Raw genomic sequence first — 22,362 nt, 5'->3', positions numbered from 1 at the left:
TTTTATTCTGGCTAAGTAATGGCTTTCTCTCAGCCTTAGGTATCACTGTTGGAGTTGTTAAAGCTGCTTCAGGGAGAAGTCTCCCCCCCACCCCTCCCCACACACTATTTAATTCTGAAGAATGTTCAGTTAAAAGCATCAGGACCTCCCTCGCCCCGTCTGTTTTATCTTAGAAAGTTAGTCTTGAGCGACTCCACTTCAGTCCATCAATTTTGAGCACTTTGGATCATTCTCGGTGGTAATATAATGAGGAGGATCCTGCCCTTGAGTTCTAGCCTGGAGGAGGCAGATATATTATCTATATGTCGCATAGGGTGGAAAAGCCTCGGAAAAGAGGGTTGGATGTTAGGATGCTCCAGGAATACTGATGAAGCTACTTCTTTTTCAGTTGCAGTGCTGAAATAAGCTTATTATAAAAGGTCCCTGAAGGGTGGAATAGTGTGTGTGTGTGTGTGTGCGCGCGTGTGCGTGTGTGCATGCGTGCCTGCGCCTACGCGCGTGTGCGCGCGCATATGTATGTGTGTGTTGTCCCTGAGCTCTTTTTGCTGGCGGCTGGTACTCTACCACTTGAGCCACAGCTCCACTTCTGGCATTTTGGTGATTAATTGGAAATAAATGTCTTGGAGTTTCTTGCCTTGAACTGGAATCCTCAGATCTCAGCCTCCTAAGTAGCTAGGATTACAGGTATAAGTACCAATGCCCAGCTTAGAATCGCTTATTAAGAGCTCAGCTCAGTACTAGAGCAGATGTTTAATTCTGGAACACATTTATTAAGCACCTATAATCTGTTAAGCACAAATGTAAAAATGAATAAGTCGTAATTGCTGTTTTGAAGAAGCTCTTAGTATATGAAGTATGTTGAAGATTGGTAGTGCTCACTTGAAAAAAACAACTTGTTAAAAGTGTTTAATTTTTGGAGGCCTTCTACCAAAGCATTTGTTTTTTGCTATTGCGCCCCTCCCCTCTTTTTTTTTTTTTGGTAAGAATTCAGGGCCTAGCCAATTCCTTTAGGTTTGTCACACCGGGCTGGGGCTCTACCACTTGAGTAACAGCTCTACTGGCTTCAAATCATGATTTTTAGATCTTAGCCTCTTGAGTAGCTAGGATTACAGGTGTGAGCCACTTGCATCTGTTTAGTTTTTTTCTTTGAGGCAGAGTCCTTCTCTTTATCACAAGCTGAAGACCTACAATTTGCAATCCCCCTTCCTTAGCCTTGAGTTTGGGGATTATATGCATAAAGTGCCACACCTTGCTCCACTAGATATGCAGTGGTGTTCTTGGAGGAAGTTCTTTGTTCATCAACCACTTCATGTGTAAAACGAGAAGAATACCAACTTTGTAAGGTTGCTTTGAAAAGTAGATGTTAATGTACATTGCTCACTAAGTACCTAGCTCATGATAGGTGCTTATGCTGAGTTATTTATTATGGCAGAGAGAGAGGGAGAGAGAGAGAGAGAGAGCGCGTGCGAGAGCACAAGGGCGAGCGAGGGCGAGCGCCAGAGGCCATAATGCCACCATATTTTAGGTAAGTTTAGCTGTGTTTGGATTTCAGGTGTGTTAGGTGTATCCACCACAATGGTGTATTAAATACAAAGGGATTACAGCTACAGCTGGTAATTTGTACTGTCTTTTTTATATCTTAATGAATTCGAGTTGCAAGCAAATATGCACAAAATATCTGGAAAGTCTTAAATTTGAGTCTGAATGGACTAAACAGAGGATGGTTAAAAAAATTCTGAAATGTACTTGATATTAGGACATTCTGGTTTGTTATAAACAGGATTGGCAAAAAGTGACAATGCAGGCTTGGCTAGCTAGCAATCAGTGATGTAAAAAATTTTTTTGAGGCTAAGGATATTATGGAGAAAGGAGCCTCTGTGGTGCAATTTCCATAGAGGTGAGCCCAAAGTTTGGTTCTCTCAATGACATTAAGGAAGCTAAGAACTCTCCTGGGCCAGGGTAAGTGAGGGTGGCAAGAGCAGAACACTTGAAGCTTCTACTGCTGTCAGGGTTGCTTGTTTGCTGTTTGTTGCAGAGTGGTTACACAGCTGAGTTTCTCCACTGCTTGCCTGCCTCCCTTCCTCTCTTCCTCCCTTCCTTTTTTTTTTCTTTTTTTGCATAAGAGGAGCTTGAAGTTAGGTGTTTTCTTTTTCTCTTGCTCATCATTCTTGTTCAGTGTTGGCACTCATCACTTGAGCTATACCTCAAGTGGCTTTTTGCTGGTTATTTTCTTCTGGGGCTGGTTTGGAAGTGTGATCCTCTAGTTCTCAGTACCTTGAATAGCTAGGATTATGAGTGAGTCCCTGGTGCCTTACTTTGGTGGTCATTTCTTGCAGTTTTTGGCCTGCAGTCTTTTTTTTTTTTGTCTGTCGTGGGGCTTGAGCTCTGGGCCTGAGCGCTGTCCCTCAGCTCTTCAGCTCAAGGCTAGCACTCTACCACTTGAGCCACAGAGCCACTTCTGGTTTCCTGGTGGTTTATTGGAGATAAGAGTTTCATGAACTTTCTTGCCCGGGCTGGCTTTGAACCGTGATCCTGAGATCTCAGCTTCCTGAGTAGCTAGGATTACAGGCGTGAGCCTCCGGCGCCCGGCTCCTGCGCTGTCTTTAAGCAGCAGTCTTTGCCATGGGTGTAGACTTCTCTCGTGGTCTTTTTTGGGGGTCTTTTTTATCGGTCCTCAGCTTCCAGCCATCCTCCTTCCTAGTTTATTTTGTACATGATTTCCAAGGCTAAGACTGATTTTCTCTATTCATTTAAGCAACTCCTATTGCTTCCTTTGCCTGCAGTATTATGTCATCATCAGGCCTGCACAGTTGGTCTTCCTGGTACTGTTCCTAAGCTTTGCCTTTTGCTGTTCTTTTCTCTCTTTTGCGCACCTCCAGGAATGAGTCCTTCCTTCCCCCATTGTGGTAAGCTTCTGTTACATTTGTGATCCCTTTCAAAGATCATCTTTGTGGGCCTGTTGGAACAACTTTTGACAGACGTAGGGGAAATGAGTACATGAGTAGTGCAGAGTCATTTTTGATACTTGTTACTTCTTCATCCTTCACATCTATATCAAAGGATCAAAGATTTCTTTTTCTTTTACCTCTTTCATGGTATACAGTTTGAACTCTGAGCCTGGTATTTTGCTGAGAAGGTGTATTACCATTTGAACCATGCCTACTGACCCTTTTTGGTTTGGTTATTTTTGACAACAGGGTCTCATTTTTTTTTTTGCCTAGGTTGGCCTGTACCACAATTCTCCTGGTTACTCTTCTGTTTTAGCCGGGTGTGACCACATGTCCAGCCTTTCTGTTCAGATGGGATGTCACAAACATTTTGTCTGGCCTTCCTTTGAGCCTTAATCCTTATAATCTCAGAATCCTTGATTATATGCATGAGGCACCTTGGCCAGCTAGATCAAAGATTTTTATAAGATCTTTTTACCTTCTTTACCCACACGGTAACCTTATCCATGTTAGTACACTGGATTGCTGCAGAGGTCTACTAGTACCATGTTGTAAAAATAAGTATTTTCATATATTTGATGGTTATACAGATGATATCTTTTTTTGTTGTTGTTGTGGGGCTTGAACTCAGGGTCTGGATGCTCTCCCTGAGCTTTATCGCTCAAGGCTAGTGCTCTACTACTTTGAGCCACAGCATCACTTCTGGGTTTTCTGGGGGTTAATTAGAGATAAGAGTCTCATAAACTTTCCTGCCTGGGCTGGCTTTGAACTATGATCCTCTGATCTCAGCCTCCTTAGTAGGATTACAGGCATGAACCACTGGCACCCAGCAAGATATAGGTTATATACCATAATGTACAATATTCAAAGTATATAATTGCTTTAACATTTTTAGTATTAGTAGCTATCAACACAATCCTATTTTGAAACATTTTTACCAACCCTCAAGTAGACCATATAGGTTTTTTTTTTTTTTTTTGTCGGTCATGGGGACTGAACTCTGGGCCTGGACGCTGTCCCTCAGCTCTTCAGCTCAAGGCTAGTGCTCTAGCACTTGAGACAGTACCACTTCCGGCTTTTTCTGCTCATGTGGTGCTGAGGAATTGAACGCAGGGCCTCATGCATGCAAGGCAAGCGCTCTACCACTAAGCTACCTTCCCAGCTCTGTCAGCGACTCCTTATTAGCCACTCCCCTTTCAACCCTAAAAAAGCATTTATCTATTTTGTTTTAATAAATTTGTTTACATTACGTAGATCTATTCTTAAGTATTTAATTCTTTTTGATGACATTTGTAAGTGAACCAACCAACCTTCCTTCATTCCTTCCTTGCTTGTTTCCTTCCTTCCTCCCTTCTCTCCTTCCCTCCTTCCTTCTCTCTCTCCTTCCCTCCTTCCCTCTCTTCTCTCTCTTCTCTTCTCTCCCCTCCCTTCCCCTCTCCTCCCTTCCCTTCCCTACTCCCCCCCCCCCCCTTAGTTCTTTTTTGTTCCGGACTAGAGCACTACCACTTAAACCACAGCTCCACTTCTGGCTCCACTGCTGGTTAATTGGTGATAAGAGTTTCATAGATTTACTGCTTTGGCTGGCTGGTTTCCAACCTTGCTCCTCAGCTATCACCCTCCTGAGTAGCTAGGATTACAGGGATGAGCCACTGATTGTCCAGTTTGGCATTGCTTTTTCTTAATTTTATTTTTAGATAGCTCATTGATGTTATACAGAAATACAATTGATTTGTTTAAAATTTTTTGTGCTGCTATTTGGGCTTAAATTCAAGGCCTTTCACTCTTCATTAGGCTTTCTTGCTCACAAGAAAGACACTTTAGTACTTGAGTCATGCATCCAGTCCAGCATTTTGCTGGTCAGTTGGAGATGGGGTCTTGTGGGCTTTTCTGCCTGGGCTGCTTTTGAATCACTTTCCTCCAGGTCTCAGCTTCCTGAGTTTCTACCATCACTGGCATGAGCCATCAGCATCTGGCAAGAAGTAATTTTTATATATGGATCTTGTATATTTGAATGAATTCCTTCATTCTAATAATTTCTTAGTATATTTTGAAATAGTTCCTATATACAAAATCATATTATACAACACTTTGATGAGTTCATTTATTTGTCCTAATAGTTATTTGCAAATAAAGTAATTTTACTTTTCCTTTTTTATTCTGAATGGCTTTTATTCTTTTTTGTGCTTCATTTCTTTGCCTGGAGGCTCCATGAAAGTATGGAACAGGTGCAAATATCCTTGCCCCGCTGTTGATCTGAGGAAAGCGTTCACATTTCTATCTGAGATATTGGTGTTGAGTTCCCTTTCTCCTTCCCCTTTGACAGGCAAAGTTTGGAGTTCATTGAAAGTTTTTATGTTCAATTTTGTCAAGTGCTTTTGCTGAATTTATAGGAATAATCATATTTTTTCTTGTTTAGCAGATCAGTGTAATGAGTTACATTAAATTATTTTTACTACTGACCTTTACAAACTTGGAGTTGTGACATATAATTATTTTCATATATTGTTGGATTTTATTTGCTTATATTCTATGTCTATGAGAGATTGGTCTTTATTTCCATTCTTGTATTTTTTCTTAATTTCTGTTTTTGACATGAGGATAGTGCTGAAATTCATAGAATGAGTTAGAACATGTTCCTTTTGCTAATGTAGACAAAGAGTTTAGAGAAATGGCATGGCTTCTCTAATATTTTGGTGGCACTTTTGAAAGCATCTGGCTCTGGCTCTGATGCTTTCTGCTTGGGAACTTACTGTTATTGGCTCAGTTTTTTTTTTTTTTTAATAGATTCCAGCTTATCCAGCTCTGTTTCTCTTGATGTGAGTTAATAAATAGTACATTGTGTATTTCAAGGAATTGGTTCATTCATCTATATCACCAAATTTGTGATTGTAAAGTTTAAAATACGCCTTCAATATTCTTCAGATTTAGTGGTGATGACTCTTATTTTTCAGTGGTGGGACTTTATGCATGCTAGGCAAGAGCTTTATTGCTTGAGTTACATTCTTGTATTGCTCTTCCCTACGCTCCCCCCCCCCCCGCATGCTTTTTTTTCTTTAGATCAAATATCACTGCTACCCTTGGAACCCTTGAGGTTGACTTTACACTCTCCATCTTTCTGCCTCTAGAGTAGCTGAGATTCATGCAGCCATGTACCATCAAATATAACCTTTTTCATTTCAAACTGATATGATCAGTTTGTAGTCTTTTTTCATAACAGCCCTGAATAGAGGCTTGTCAACATAATAATCATTTATTTATTTATTTTTATTGTGCAGATACTATACAGGGGGGTTACAATTACATGGGCAAGGTAATGAGTGCATTTCTTCTCAAGCCTTGTTGCCTCCTCCTTTGTTTCCCCTTACCATCCCTTCCCATCTCTCCCCCCCACCTCCATGTCAAAGTTGTAGAGTTCGTTTTTTGACATAGTGTCTTGTATATCTCATTGTTGCGATGGGTCCACCTGTATCCCTATTTAAACAATTTGTTTTTTTCCCTTCCCCTCCACAAATTATACCAACATCAAATACAGTGAAAACAGGGGTTATACGATGGGGGAGGGACATACAAAGCAACAAAGAAATATCTTATAAATATGTTAGAAACAATAGCAAGAAAGAAAAAACATTTGAGTCCTTATCTTGGGGTTCATTTCGTGTAACATCAACTTATCTGACCGTTTCTGCTTGTCTCAAACATATACTTGTTATTGCAAATAAAGGAAACCATGGGACCTATGTTTCTTCGGGCCTGGCTTACTTCACTTAATATAATTTTTTCCAAGTCTTTCCATTTCCTAACAAATGGGGCAATGTCATTCTTTCTGATAGAGGCATAGAATTCCATTGTGTATATATACCACATTTTCTTGATCCATTCATCTACTGCGGGGCATCTGGGTTGGTTCCATATCTTAGCTATGATAAATAATACTGCAATAAACATAGTTGTGCTTGTAGCTTTAGTATGGTCTTATTTGTGATCATTTGGGTAAATGCCCAAAAGTGGGATTGCTGGGTTATAGGGGAGCTCTTGGAAGGATCAACATCGTGAAAATGGCAATACTTCCCAAGGCTATCTACTAATTCAATGTAATACCTATCAATATTCCAACCTCATTCTACAAGGAAATAGAAGAGGCAATCCCAAAATTCATATGGAACAATAAAAGACCCCAATAGCAAAAACGATCCTTAACAGAAAGAACAGTGCTGGAGGAATATCAATACCAAATTTCAAACTCTATTACAAATCCATAGTAATCAAAACAGCTTGGTACTGGCACAAGAACAGACCTCAGGACCAATGGAATAGAATTGAAAACCCAGAAATGAACCCACAGACCTATAGCCATCTAATCTTCGATAAGGGAGCTAAAACAATAGAATGGAAGAAAGACAGCCTCTTCAGTAAATGGTGCTGGCAAAATTGGTTAACTACATGTAGAAAACTAAAGCTAGATCCTTATAAATCACCCTGCGCCAGAATCAACTCCAAATGGATCAAAGACCTGGGAGTCAAAGCAGACACTCTGAAAACATTACAGGATGGAATAGGAGAAACCCTAGGTCTCCTTGGCACAGGCTGAAATTTTCTTAAAAGAGACCCAGAAACACAACAAATAAAAGAAAGGTTGGCCAAATGGGATTGCATGAAACTGCAGAGCTTCTGCATGACAAAGGACATAGCTAGCAAGATCTATAGAAAGCCCATGCACTGGGAGAAGATCTTCACTAGCTATACAACAGACAAGGGCCTCATATCTAAAACATACTTAGAACTCAAAAAATTAAATCCCCCCAAAACAAATCCTCAAAGAAACAACCACCCCATTAATAAGTAGGCTAAAGACTTAAAGAAATACTTCTCTGAAGAGGAAATGAGAATGGCCAATAGACATATGAAGAAATGCTCAACTTCTCTAGCCATAAAAGAAATGCAAATCAAAACAACATTGAGATACCACCTCACCCCAGTTAGAATGGCTATAATCAAGAACTCTACAATAGATGCTGGAGGATATGTGGCCAGAAGGGAACCTTACTGCATTGTTGGAGGGAGTGTAAACTTGTTCAGCCACTTTGGAAAGTAGTATGGAGGTTCCCCATACTAATCTTTTTAAAAGACAATTTTGGCTTTTTGTGTTTTTAATTACATTGATTTATACTTATTATTTCCTTTTTTCTGTTTCTTTTGTTTTAAATTTGCTCTTCTGGCTATAGTTCCTTCTTCTTTCCTCTCTCCCAGGCTGTCCTCTAACTCAGGATCTTCTCACCTCAGCATTCTGAATGTTGGGATTATAAGCATGCATCATTCACCTTGTTCAGCCCTTGGATTGTTGATTTTTCCATCTTTATTATTAGTTTTTGGTGGTATTGGGCTTGGACTCATGGCCTTGGGCTTGCTAGATAGTCAGGTACTTTACCACTGAAATCACACCCCTAGCTCCTTTTGCTTTAGTTATTTGTCAGATATGGTCTCACAGTTTTTACCTGGGCCAGCCTGGATTGCTATCCTATTTATGCCCCCCTTATAACTGGGATGACAGCTACATACCACTGTTGCAGCTGGCTTATTGATGGAGATGGGAATCTCACTTTTTGCCCAGCTGGTCTTAAACTGTGATTCTCTCAGTTGCCTCATGAGTGAGTAGCTGAGATTACAAGTATGAATCACTACTCCTGGTCTTGATCATTTTCTTCCTCCTTTTCTTTATATCTTCTCTTCCTCCTCCTCCTTTTCTCCTTTGGTAGTACTGGGGTGGTACTTGGGACCTCAGGCTTGCTAGGCAGACTCTACCATTTGTGTCACATTCCCAGCCCTTTCTTCTCAATAAATGTACCTAATGATATAATTTTTGTCTAAGTAGTGTTTTTTGCTGCATTATACAAGTTTTCTATTTGATCTTTTTTTCCTCCAGTGCTGAGGCTCAAACCTAGGAACTCATGCATATTAGGCAAGCCCTTTGCCCACCTAACTATACACCAATCATCATCCCATATATATATATATATATATATATATATATTTATATATATATATTTTATTTTATTTTATTTTTTTTGGTTGTGGGGCTTGAACTCTAGGCATGGGCGCTGTCCCTCAGCTCTTCAGCTCAAGGCTAGTGCTCTTCCACTTGAGCCACAGTGCCACTTCCGGTTTTCTGAGTAGTTTATTAAAGATAAGACTCATGGACTTTCCTGCCCGGGCTGGCTTTGAAACGAGATCCTCAAATCTCAGCCTCCTGAGTAGTTAGGATTAAAGAGGTGAGCCCCCAGTGCCCGGCTCATCATCCCATATTTTGATGTTTGTTTTTTTCCCCAGAAAGTTGCTTTCAGTTGAATGCTTGGTATTATTTTTTCATTTATTTGGTATTGTAAAGTTGATGTACAGAGGGGTTATGGTTACATAAAACAGATAAAAAGTACACTTCTTTCTGAACAGTGTCACCCCTTCTCTTGCTCTCTCCCAGTTTTTACCTCCCATCCCCACCCATGAGTCTAGTGAGTATCACTACTGCATTTGTTTACCCTTTGTCCTACCATTTCTGTGGCTCACCTTTCCCTCCCAAAGACAGATAAAGGAACAAGACAAATGGAAATGAAAAGAAAAACATAAACATAGAGCTTCCTTATGACATAGCAATTCTGTTCCTGGGCATTTATCCAATAGAACACAAGGCCCCCCTAACGCTATCAGCACACTGTGTTTATTGTGGCTTTGTCTGCTATAGCCAAGATAAGGCATCAACCTAAATGCCCCTTTGGTGGATGAATGGATCAAGAAAATGTGGTATATATACACAGCGGAATTCTACTCATCAAAGAATGATATTATACCATTTGTAATGAAATGGAAAGACTTGGAAAAAATGATATTAAGTGAAGTAAGCCAGACCCAAAGGAATGTAGGTTGCATGCTTTCCCTCATTTGTTGTAACTACAATGTGCCTATAAATCTACAAGTAAACACACTGGATGGTAAAAGAAAAAAATACCCTGGGACATGATATATATACTGGTCTCTAGGCATTGACATGGAGTGAGGTCAAAGGAGAGTATTTTTAGGAGAGGATCCCATAAGCCCAATAGCTATGGACATCTGACTATATAAAATAAGACTTACTGAATTCTTCATGTTTTAAAAATTGCCTTGCCATTTCTTTCATGACCCAAGTGTTGTTGAGAAACATTTTAATCTACAAGTATTTGGGGATTTTCCAGTTATATTTCTATTCTTTCTATTATTGATTGCTAGTTTATTTCCATTGTGGTCTAAGACTACACTTCGTATGATTTTTCTTTCAAATTGGTTAAGGTGATTTTTTTTTAAGGCCATAGTGTGGTTTACCTCTGTGAGTGTTTCCTGTGCGTTTGAGAGAAGAATATGTATTCTGCTGTTGTTGATTAAAGTATTCTATATTGAGTTAGCTCTTTTATTCACTTAGAGCTTAATTGATCGATGGTAGTAGAGTTCCATTTTACCTTTACTATTTTTCTACTATTGATGGATGAAGTGTTCTATATTTATGTAGCACGGCTATTCAGTTAGGTTTAGTTGATTGATGATGGTGTTCAGCTCTACTATCCTGGTACTGATTTTATTCCTCCTTTGGATCTATCAATTAGAATTCGAGGGAGTGGACTTTGTAACTGTAATAATGGATTTGTCTATTTCTCCATGCAATTCTATTGGTTTTAACTCACATACTTTGATGTTCTGTTGTTAGATGAACACACACACACACATTAAGGATTAGTATGTTTCTGGCATATTATATAATGTGCCTCGCTATCTTTGAAATGACTCCCTGCTCTGAGATCTACTTCCTTTGATGTTAACAAAGCAATTCCAAATTTTGTTTATTAGTGTTGGCATGACTTGCCTTTTAAAATGAGTCTGTATTTTTTAAAAGGAGGTTTTTTCTAAGAGATTTTTATCCACTCTGATCTCTTTTAACTATTGTATTTAGGTTACTTGCACTTGAAGTGATTAATTAAATAGCTGGGCTATTATTTTAAGTATTTTCTATTGTACTTGTTCATTGGTTCTTTTTTTCCTTTTTTTGGGTGTGTATGTCTTTTTTCTCGTGCTAAACATTTTATATGATTGTATTTTCCCTTATCTCCTAGCTGATCAATTACACTATTTTAAAAGAGTTTGAATGATTGTCTGAGTTTACAATATACATTTGTAACTAAACTGTCTACTTTTAAATAGCACTGCACTATTTCCTGACAGTGAAAGTCTATAGAGTTGTCCCAGTTTCTCCTCCTGCCACCTGTGACATTGCTGTTACTCGTTTTCCTTCTGTAAGCCATCATCACCAAATACATTACAATATACCTAATACAATAATAATATTACTATTTTTAAGACATCATTATCCTTTAGGCCAATTAAGAATGATAAAATAACTTAGAAGTTTATTTAGTAGGTTTGTTAGTTGTGTAGAGGTAATAATTCTTATTATATGTTGCTTTTATTGTGGGACAGCAAATAAAAAAATATTGTTATATAGACTCTGGCATTCACATACTGAGGCCAAAGGAGGATATGCACAGGAGTGGTTGGCAAAGGCTCAATAGCTATGTGCAGACGATCGTATAAGATATTTTATGAACTCCAAGAAAATGAAATAAAAGACATTTTTAGTTGTCATTGTTGCTGTTTTTGTTTTCATTTTATTATGTTTTTGTATTTGGGAGGGTAGGGGAGATGCAGAAAAGGTGGAACAAGAGTAAACAAATATAACAGTGGTCATCACTAGACACTATGTAGAAAATGAACTGTACATCTTGTGAATGGGGACCAGAGGGAAAAACTGGGAGAAAATGAATGACATAGTTTAAAAAGAATTTTATTCATTACCTGAATAACAATAAGTAAAAAAAAGAAAAAATATATATTGTTCTTGGGAACCAGGATTTTCATTACGGTGGAAAGGCAAAGTACAGATATGGAATGGGGAAAATGAGAAAGAATCCTGTTATGGGCATTTTAATTAGAGCTTTGAGGATAATTTTATGATTTCTAATAAATCTTAAAATCATACTCATACATTTTTTAGTTAAAAGCAGTGATGCTGTATTAGCAGTGGATGTCCTAATGCATAGTTTCTAAATTCTGCTCCTTGATTAAAGAAGCTTTATATCCAGACATTTTGTTCTGTTTTACTGTCCCTATCTGTTGTAATGTTATTTTAGTTATTAAAAATTTTAATCTATGATAGGTCTGGTTCATTTTTCCTTCTTTTTGTTTCCTGCATTGCTATTCTTCTACATGAAAATAGCATTGTTATGTCTAGTTTCAGAATTGGATTGTGTTGAGTTACAAGTATCCATTAGGATTTGCACAGCTCTTACTAAGTCATCTTTATGAATTCTTCGCTGGCCAGTAAAAATGGGGTTTATGGACTCTTTGGGGGTCTCCTCTGTGTGGAGAGTTCCCTTAATTTCTCTCATGGCTTTTTACTTTCAAATAAACATATTTAAAATGAGGTGTTTCCTCTCAAAATATTTTTTAAGTGGTTGTCTCCCCATTCCTTCTCTTTGCTATTAGGCAATTTTTTGGTAACTATATTAATTTCATGTCTTCTAAAGAATGTTTTTTATTTGTGGTACTTTTCATTGGATTTTCTAGGTTCATGGACATTACGTGTTAATGAATTTCTACATTGTTTCTGAGAGTTGATTACGAAAGGAACAACAGATATTTTGTGTATTTTATTGTATTTGTGTAAAGGAGTTCTAGACCTTGTCAGTGAGCTTTTTTGTGGAGTATCATTACTTTTGTACCATTTCCAGAGTGTGGATTTTATGTATTCTTTGTCAGTACTGTTCAGTGGTTTATTAAATATAATTTGCACTGGGCACTAGTGACTTACGCCTGTAATTCTGCTGCTCAGGAGGCTGAAACCTGAGGATCACAGTTCAAAGCCAACCCTGGCAGGAAAGTCTGTGAAACGCTTTTCTCCAATTAACCACCAGAAATTTAGAAGTGATGCTGTGGCTCAAAGTGGTAGAGTGCTAGCCTTAGCAAAAGAGCTCATCAACAGTGTTCAGACCTGGAGTTCAAGAACCATGACTGCCCCTCCCCCCCTTAAAAATACAAATAATTTGCTAGTAATACTTATTGAAGTACCAAAAAAATTAAGAGTACAGATGTGGGGCTGGGAAGGTGGTTCAGTGGTAGAGTGCTTGTTTTGCATGTGTGAGGCCCTGGGTTTGATTCCTTAGTACCACATAAGCAGAAAGAGCAGGAAGTGGCGCTGTGGCTCAAGTGGTAGAGTGCTAGCCTTGAGCTGAAGAACTGAGGGACAGCAGGCTGAGTTCGGTCCCTACGACCAAAAAAAGAAGAAAAATCAAAAGTAAAGATGCATTTGATCCATTTTGAGTTAATTTCTGCAGATGGTATGAAGAAATGGCCAGTCTTTCATGTAAATACCTAATTTTCCACTATTGTTGAAAGAACTGTTCTTATGCTGTTCATTGAATGTCAAAACTGATTGATTATAAATGTATGGTTTCTTTTTGGACTGTGAATTTTTTTCACATGATCTGTATATCTATCCTTATGCCAGTATCACAGTTTCATTACAGATTGTAATGAGTTTTTTTTTTTTTTGGTCAGTCATGGGGCTTGAACTCTGGGCCTGGGCACTGTCCCTGAGCTCCTCAGCTCAAGGTGAGTACTCTACCACTTGAGCCACACTGCCACTTCTGGTTTCTGGTGGTTAATTGCCTGGGCTGGCTTCATACTGCACCCCTCAGATCTCAGCCTCCTGAGTAGCAAGGATTACAGGAATGAGCCACCAGCACCTGGCTTGTAATAAGTTTTGAAATCAGGAAATGCAGACCTCCTTTGACTTCTCTTTTAATTTGTTTTGATTGTTCTGGATCTCTTACAACTCGTTCATTCTGTAAAAATGGCAGCTGATATTTTGATAGTAATATGTCAGCCAGTTTGAAGATTCTTCCCATCTTAACAGTATTAAGTTTTCCATGAACATCTGATGTCATTCAGTGATACTTTGTGGTTTTTAAGATAGTTTTTTTCTTTTTCTTTTGATGTCAGTACTGGAGCTTCAACTCAGTGTCCTGAGCTCTCACTTAGCTGTTGTTGTACCACTTGGGTTATGCCTCCAGCTTGCAGTCTTCAATTTTCTTGATTAAATTTATACCTAAATATTCTTATTCTTGGAAAATTTGTCAGTTTTTAGTTATATAATGTTTCTGTTTATCTCTGCTAACTTTCCTTGGTTTCAGATGTACTCCATCTAAAGTTAATATAGCAACTCCTATTTCCTTTGTTTAGTATTGATGTATTTTTATCTGCCCATTTACTTTTTTTCTATATGTATCTTAACTATTTAAAAAATGTATTTCTTACAGACAGCAAGTTCAATGTTGTTTCTTAGTCCATGATGCTACTCTGACTTCATTGACATTCAAAGTGATACTGGTTCAGATTGATATGGTTAACTTTTAAATCGACACAGTTGGATTGATATATAATGGATGATATTTATTGTCCTTATTTTATTTATCTTTTGTTTACTTTTTATTTATTTTTTTCTGGGGGTTTAACTGAGGGCCTTGGTGTTGTTCCTGAGTGTCTTTGGCTCAAGACCCTACCATTTGAGCCACAATGCCACTTCTGGCCTTTTTGGAGTAGTTTGTTGAATATGAGTCTTATGGACTTTCCTGCCTGGGTTGGCATTGAACTGTGAAACTGAGATCTCAGTCTCCTGAGTACATAGGGTTACAGGTGTGAGCCACCAGTTCTGTGCTTGTTTTTATATTTCTAGTATCTTTTCTACCTGTTGTTTTATTTTTGGCAGTACTAGGGTTTGAACTCAGGGTCTTGAACTTTCTAGGCAGGCACTTGTTATTCAGATCCCAGTCCTTTTTGTTTTATTTTTCCAGTAGGAAGATTGCTTTGTAGGTCTTGCAGTCTTCCTATTTACTCTTTTTGAGTAGTTGGGATGATGATAGATTTGAGCCACAACACCCAGAGTTTTTTGTTGGTTGAGAAGGAGGGAGTCTTAGGGACTATGCCTGGACTGGGATCAGACCTCCATCTTCTTGAAATCTCTACTTCCTGTAGATCTGTAGAACTAAGATTACAGGCTAAACAACCATGCCTGCATTTTTCCCCCTCTCAGTGTTGAGGTGGAACCTTGGGCTTCAAGCATGCTAGGTAGGTAAGTGCTCTACCACTAAGTTATGGCCCAGTTCTATCAGTGTGTGTGTGTGTGTGTGTGTGTGTGTGTGTGTGTGTGTGTGTGTGTGTGTGTGTGTCGGGGTATGTGGGTGTGTTCGTTCCTGGGGCCTAAACTCAAGCCTGAGTGCTGTCACTGAACTTTCTGCTTAAGGCTAGTGCTCTACAACTTGAGCCACAGCTTCCCTTCTGGCTTTTGGTGACTGGAGATAAGACTGTCACAGAAATTCTTGCCCCAGGATGGCTTTGAACCACAGTCCTCAAATCTCAGGATCCTTAGTAGCTAGGATTATAGGTGTGGGCCACTGGCACCTAGTTCCATTCTGGCTTTTGTGGTTTTAGTTGATTAATTTATATGATTTTCTTTTCTCTTTTTTCTTTTGGTATGTTATCTACTCTTTTACTCATTCCATTGGTTACTTGTATTGATCAGTGTGGTTTACTATAATTACATACCTTAAGCAATTAATTTATAAAGAGCAAAGATTTACTCTGGCTCAGAATTTTGAAGGCCTGTTGTCTAATCTTTGATCAGTATAGTCCTGTTTCTTTGGACCTCTGGCAAGGCAGCACATCATGGCATGGATGTGTGGAGGAGCAAACAGATTACTTTGTGTACCAGGAAGCAAAAGAAGAAGAAGATGATCAGGGTCTTATAGTCCCTCTTGAGGGCATTCATTCGGTGATAAAATAACCTCTCCAAAGGCCCCACATCTTAAAGGTTCATAGCATTTCTTAGCAGTATTACCCTTGAGACTGGCCTTTAACATATGTGCCTTTGGGGTACTCAGTATCTAAACTGTAACATTGCTCTGTAGTTTGCAATGTGCATTTATAGCAGATCGAGAGGTATGTCCTAATAACAGTCTTCCATTTGGCTGGTACTTTGAATACTCATAATGCTCATGATAGCAATGTATTTTTTCTTCTGACCTCTTTATAAGCACACGTAGTTGCCTACATTGATGCTTTTACTATTTTATACAAATTATCTTAGACCAATTAAGAAAAACGAGTTTTTATTTACTATCACTTATTCCTATTCTAGCACTTTACTTTTCTTTATGTAAGCCTGGGTTACTGACCTATATAATTTTCCTCCCAAAGGGTATTTTTTAAATCTGGAAAAGACTTTCTTCAGCCTTCACTTTTGAGTTATAATTTGACAGTTTTCAGAATTGTAGGTTAGTAAGGGTTTTTTTTTTCCCTCCCAGCACTTCAGATATTTTTATGTATTGTTTAATGATGGAAATAGAGGTACTGAGAACTCAGTCATTAGCTTATTTTTGTCATTGTCTGGTTTTCACAATATACCATATAAAACTGGATAGTAGTCTACTGTGTATCTAGGCTGATGGTGTGTGTGTGTGTGTGTGTGTGTGTGTGTATAGGAGTAGTGTGAAGGAGAGTTTATTTATCCTAAGGTCATGATGAACAAAGCAACACACATTTAATCATATACAGGAGAAAATGATGCAATCAAGGGAAAGGTGAACAGTAGATAAATGAGGCTACTGCTGGTGGTAACATAGCATACTGTTTACAATAAGTCTTTTTATTAGTAGAAAAGAATGGTATAATATACATAAACAAATAGCAGTCATTTATTACAGTTACCAAGAATTATGTGCAGTACCCAGTTATAGTACTGTGCTTTTACATGACTCTCAGCACAATAGTTTTGTTTTAGCGTTACCACACACACTCTTAGAAAAGTGAGTGACGGAAAATTTTCGTTCCATTGTAGTCTTATGGCCTGTTATCCTGACTCCTCTTATTTGGTTTCTGAGAAGTTGGGTGTAACTCTTTTCCTTTACTCTTTTTTAGGTGAAGTATTTTTATGTCTCTGTTTTTATTAAGGATTTTATTTCTTTTTTTTTGGGTCTGATTGTGGTGCCTGAACTCTGGGCCTGGGCGCTGTCCCTCAGCTCTTCAGCTCAAGGCTAGCGCTCTACCACTTGAGCCTCAGCCCCTCTTCTGGCTTTTTCTTCTTATGTGGTGCTGAGGAATCAAACCCAGGGCCACAGGCATGCAAGGCAAGCGCTCTACCACTGAGCCACCTTCGCAGCCCTATTAAGGATTTTATTTCTTTATCTTGTCTTTTGCAGTTTAAAAGTGATATGCCTAGGTATAGAGTCCTTACATAGGTAGAGTCCTTACATTCATCTTCCTTGATCTCTGCCCTCCATGGCTTTTTAGGTTAGTGTCTGACATTGATATGGGGAAATTATCATTATTAAATATTTTTCTTTTATAATTCTCACATATAGTTCAGTTTTTGTAATTGTCCCACAATTCTTGTAGAGACATCCCCTACCCCATCATTGTTTAAGTTTTTTTTTTTATTTGTACACAGTGATTTTATTGCAGTACTTCCAAACATCCATACAAGATGGTCTAATCAAATGAGGCTATCTGTTCTCATTTCCATCTTTAAACAAGTTCAACAGGTTTCATTTATAACTGCCATTCTGACTAACAAGAGATGAAATACCAATGTCACCGTGATCTCTATGTCATTCATGACAAGGATATTGAGCAGTCTTCATATATTTATTGGCCTTTTTTATTATTTTATTTTTTCCAGAGCTGAGGACCAAACTCAGGGCCTTGCGCTCGCCAGGCAGGCGCTCTTCTGCTGAGCTAAACCCCCAGCCCCTTATTGGCCATTTTTGCTTATTCTTTTTTTATACATTTTTATTGTAAAAATACTGTACAGAGGAGTTACAGTTACTTGAGCAAGGTAATGAGTACATTTCCTATCAAGCATTGTTACCTCCTCCTCTGTTTTTCCCCTACCATCCCTTCCCTTCCTCCCCACCTCTACAACTACACTACACTCCCCCCACCTAAATTGTAAATTTTGTTTTTCAATCTAGTATCTTGTGCATCTCATTGTTACAGTGGGTCAACCTGTATCCCTATTTAAGCATTTTGTTTTTTCCCTTCCCTTCCCAAGTGAAGTAAGCCAGGCCCAAAGAAATATAGGTTTCCCTTATTTGCAATAACTAGTATATGTCCGGGGACAAGCAGAAAAGGTCAAAAGCTATGTACATATGACTAGATAAGATGATGTTAAGTAAAATGTTTTACATTTTTTATTCTGTCTCTCTTTTCCAGTTGGGGAGGTTTCTTTTCCTGAAGTTCATTTCTTTCCTTAGTCAGTGAAAGCTCCCTCTGGAGTTTTTGTCTTCAAATGAACCCTTAGTCAGTTAGGTTTCCTTACTTTAGCACTGGTTCCTGTGGAGGTATATGCTAGTTGGTTTTTGCTGGGACAAACCATGATTCCTTGTGTGTTCTTTTGTCAGTTTCTCTGGTTTTGGGGGCAGCAGTTATAACTGTTAGGCCTTATTTTTTTTTCTGAGAGAGCCAAGAAGGGATTTCGGTTTTCCAGTTTTTTACTTTTTGAAACTGAGTCATTTCTAGCTTCGTACATTGCTGCACTACAAAGTAGAATTTTTTTATAATGCTATTGAAAATTGAATTATGTTTCTAATTTCATTTTAGATTATTTATTTTGGCTAATATTGTACACTTTGCTGAATTCATTTATTAGTTGTGGAGCTTTTCCCGCTCTCCCCCGGAATGGGGTTTTCTCTATATAGGTTTATGACTTTTGTCAGGGGAAATAGTTCACTTCTTCCTTTCTAGTCAGGATGTCATTTGCTTCTTTTTCTTGCTTATTGCCTTGGTTACAACTTCCAGTATCATGTTAAATAGCAGTGTTGAAAGCAGGTTTTCTTTTTCTTTCTTATTTTTGACTGAAGACTTTTAAGTTTTTGGTCATTCAATATGATGTAAATATGGGTTTTAATCTTTTTATGGGTTTTTATACTTTTTATCAGATTGAATTAAGGGTCTCATTTATTACTACTTAGTTGTATATGTTACTTATAAAATAAGACTATTACATATTGTCAAATGCTTTTCTTCATGGGCTGATGATTTTATGATTTTAAGACTTTTTTCCTTTATTCTCTCATGTGGTATATTACTTAGATTTTTATATGTTGAATTTCCCTTGTATTTCTGTGATATGATTATGGTCTCTTGATATACTGTTAGATTTGTGTACTAGTCTAAGTTAAACAGAACTATTCTGAAAATGTAAAAACTGAAGTGCTTCACAATCTGAAACCCTGAGTGTGAACTTGATGGAAGAAGTGGAGAATTTCATATTGCATGTGACAAGCAGCATGTAGTAGCACTAAAAAAAATGTATAAAACTGTGGTAACCTATTTATGTTGAATTTTTGTTTAGACTTGGGTCCCATACTCAAGATATCTCATTTATATGTAGATATTCCAAGATATGAAAAAAGATATGAAATCTCTCCTTGTCTCAAGTTCAGATAGGGCTCCTCAACTCTCAATTCTCAGAGGAATTTTGCATTTATATCCTTAAGGAATGAAAGTTAGTCTGTGTTTACTTAAAATACTGTGTAGATAATGTGAACTGCTCATGCAGATAATAAAAAAAAAAAACCCTAAATACAGTAAGAGAAAAAAAAGGAAGGTAATTTATAGTAAAATAGTCAATCTCAATGTGTAAATCCCCAAACTGCTGGAATTAACTGTGGTAGAGGCCATTTGATGACAGTTAATGGTTTAGCAATTCAGTACACATTATGACAGAACATGAGTACTTATTTCATCAGAAATGTTTGCTAGAAAGGACGATAATAATTCAGTTCTTGTAAGATTTATGTGTGTCATACAGTTTGGTCCTCAGACAGTCCTATACTGTCTGGAACTACTAGCAACTTAACAGAGATAAACACCATCTACAAATATTAGGTTAAGGTGCAGAGCAGCAAAATAGAAGAGTAAATATATATTAACAATAAAATGTTAACAATAAACATACATATATATACACACTCAAAAGAGACTAAGGATCAAAGAAGTCAAATAGTAAGTGGCAGATTGGGATTTCATCATTTAGCAGTCAACCTCAGTGTGCAACCCAAAGAATTGATCTGAACTTGGATGCTTCAGAGGCTTTTCAGATTAACTTTCACCTAAAACCATACTCATGAGCTTCATCACTGCCACCCTGACTGGACTATGCATGCCTTGAGTGCCTATCCCATCTAGCTCTAGTATGATCTTCTAATTTAGAAACGATACCCTTCTGGCTTTATATGTGTGTTGATGCTAACACTCCTTTTGTGGTTGATTACTCCTTGTTCTTAGGATGAAGACCAGACATTTTGCAGGCAGTAGTTTTAGCAGTGAAAGCATTATCTGGTATGTGCTGACTTCTCCACTCTTGTTGACTAGTCTTCTCTTTCTGGATCATGCTACTTCCTGTGGAATAAATGGGACCATGGCTGGTTTATGTTTTCTTCTGTGTTTCCTCTACCTGGAATTCAGCTTCCCTTCTGTGTCCCTCTACTCCTTCTCATCTCACCTCAAATAGCTGTGTTTAGGAAGCATTCCCTGACAACTTTGCCCCAGACATATCAATTCTAAGCATAAGTTTCTATAACCCCAATCATACTGGTGTATGTTTCAGTCATTACTAATATTTGTCTTTCTAGATGTTAGTTCCTTGTGGGCTGAGCATTATATGCATATTCGGTATGTTTGAATGAAAACATCTAGTCTAGCTGTTTTCTTCATGAGGAACTAAAGCTTGAGTAGTATTGTAGCCATTCATGTTACATTGCCATTTCTTAGGTATTTGTTTCACCTCTAAGTCTTAGTTCTTTATCTGTTAACACAATATAGAAATAATTTCTATCTCTTGTGTAGTTGTGGGGATTATATGAGTTAATAATTCAAGGCAGTTAGTGGCAATTGTTTTTAGTGTCTAGACCTTCCCAAGGCCATGAATGATTTTTATCACAAGCCTGTAATAGATGCTTCTTTTCTCATATGCTTTTCCCCATGCTAAGATCGTTTAGAATTCTTACACATGTATTCTATTGTGAGCTGATCATCATTGTACTTTATTAAAAAAAATGAGTTCATATCCAGGTGTTGGTCGCTCAGGCTTCTCAGGAGGCTGAGCTCTGAAGACTGTGGTTTGAAGCAAGCCCAAGCAGGAAAACAAGACTCTTTATCTCCAATTAACCACACATGCATTCATGCATGCACACACACACATATGTGCACAGAACCCAGGCACAGTGCCCAGGCCTAGAGTTCAAGCCCTAGGACAGGCAAAAAAAAAAAAAAATTCTTGCACAAAGACTATGTACGAGTTGTTGTTTTCAGTTTGAGCCAGATACTTTGGATATCCAATTAAGAATTTTGAATTCAGACATTTGAGAACAAATCATGAAAGGATTTTACATAAAATGTGAATTTAATTCTATACATAGATTTTTTTTCAGAAAATAGATATACCTTGTAATCAGAATGAAAGGCTAAAGTAGAGGAGTTAAGAGTCTAGTCATGGGTGGTACATTCCTACAATCTCAATATTTAGGATGTTGAGACAGGAGGAACTTGAGTTTGAGGCCAAGCTGGGCTACAGTGTGAGTTCAAGGCCACCCTGAGCTACATAGTAATATGTTAAAAAGAAAACAAAATAGAAACAAAAAAATCAAAACAATAACCAAAAAAAAGAGCAATTAGGAAGGAGAGCTGGATTTTATGAGAGAGAAATGAATTTGTTTCATGAAGATTGAATTAGAATTGCTTGTTGGTATTCTAAGTAGAAGTGCCCTCAGGTTATGTATGTGGAACAGAAGTCAGGAGAGGATCTTGGATATACTGAGAACTATATCCTTTAATAAAAAGAGAAAATGAGCTGTTCACAACTGGTATGTGACAAGTTTTTTTTTTAAACTTATCCTCTATAGTATACTCTTTTTTTGGGTTTTGTTTGTTTTGTTTTTTGTTGGTTGTAGGGCTTGAACTCTGGGCCTGGGTGTTCTCCTTCAGCTCTTTAGCTCAAGGCTAGCGCTCTACGACTTGAGCCACAGTGCCACTTCCGGTTTTCTGGTGGTTATTGGAGATAAGAGTCTCATTGACTTTCCTGCCCAGGCTGGCTTTGAACCATGATCCTCAGATATCTGCCTCCTGACTAGCTAGGGTTACAGGTGTGAGCCACCAATGCCCAGCTATAGTATACTCTTTTTTTTTTTTGCTTTTATTATTATTTTTATTGTGAAAATACTGTACAGAGGGGTTACAGTTACATGGGCAAGATAATGAGTACATTTCTTATCAAGCATTGTAG

At 37.9% G+C, this 22,362-nt stretch overlaps 1 protein-coding gene across 1 annotated transcript in view; it reads left to right on the top strand.

Moving 5' to 3' along the window:
• Window positions 1-22,362, top strand: part of Auh (AU RNA binding protein/enoyl-CoA hydratase) — a 154,248-nt gene that overhangs the window by 644 nt on the left and 131,242 nt on the right. The gene's annotated exons all lie outside the window — the stretch shown is intronic.

This window comes from Dipodomys ordii, unplaced genomic scaffold (assembly GCF_000151885.1).
Source record: "Dipodomys ordii isolate 6190 unplaced genomic scaffold, Dord_2.0 Scaffold93, whole genome shotgun sequence".
Lineage (NCBI taxonomy): Eukaryota > Metazoa > Chordata > Mammalia > Rodentia > Heteromyidae > Dipodomys > Dipodomys ordii.
This window is presented reverse-complemented; position numbering and strand designations above follow the sequence as displayed.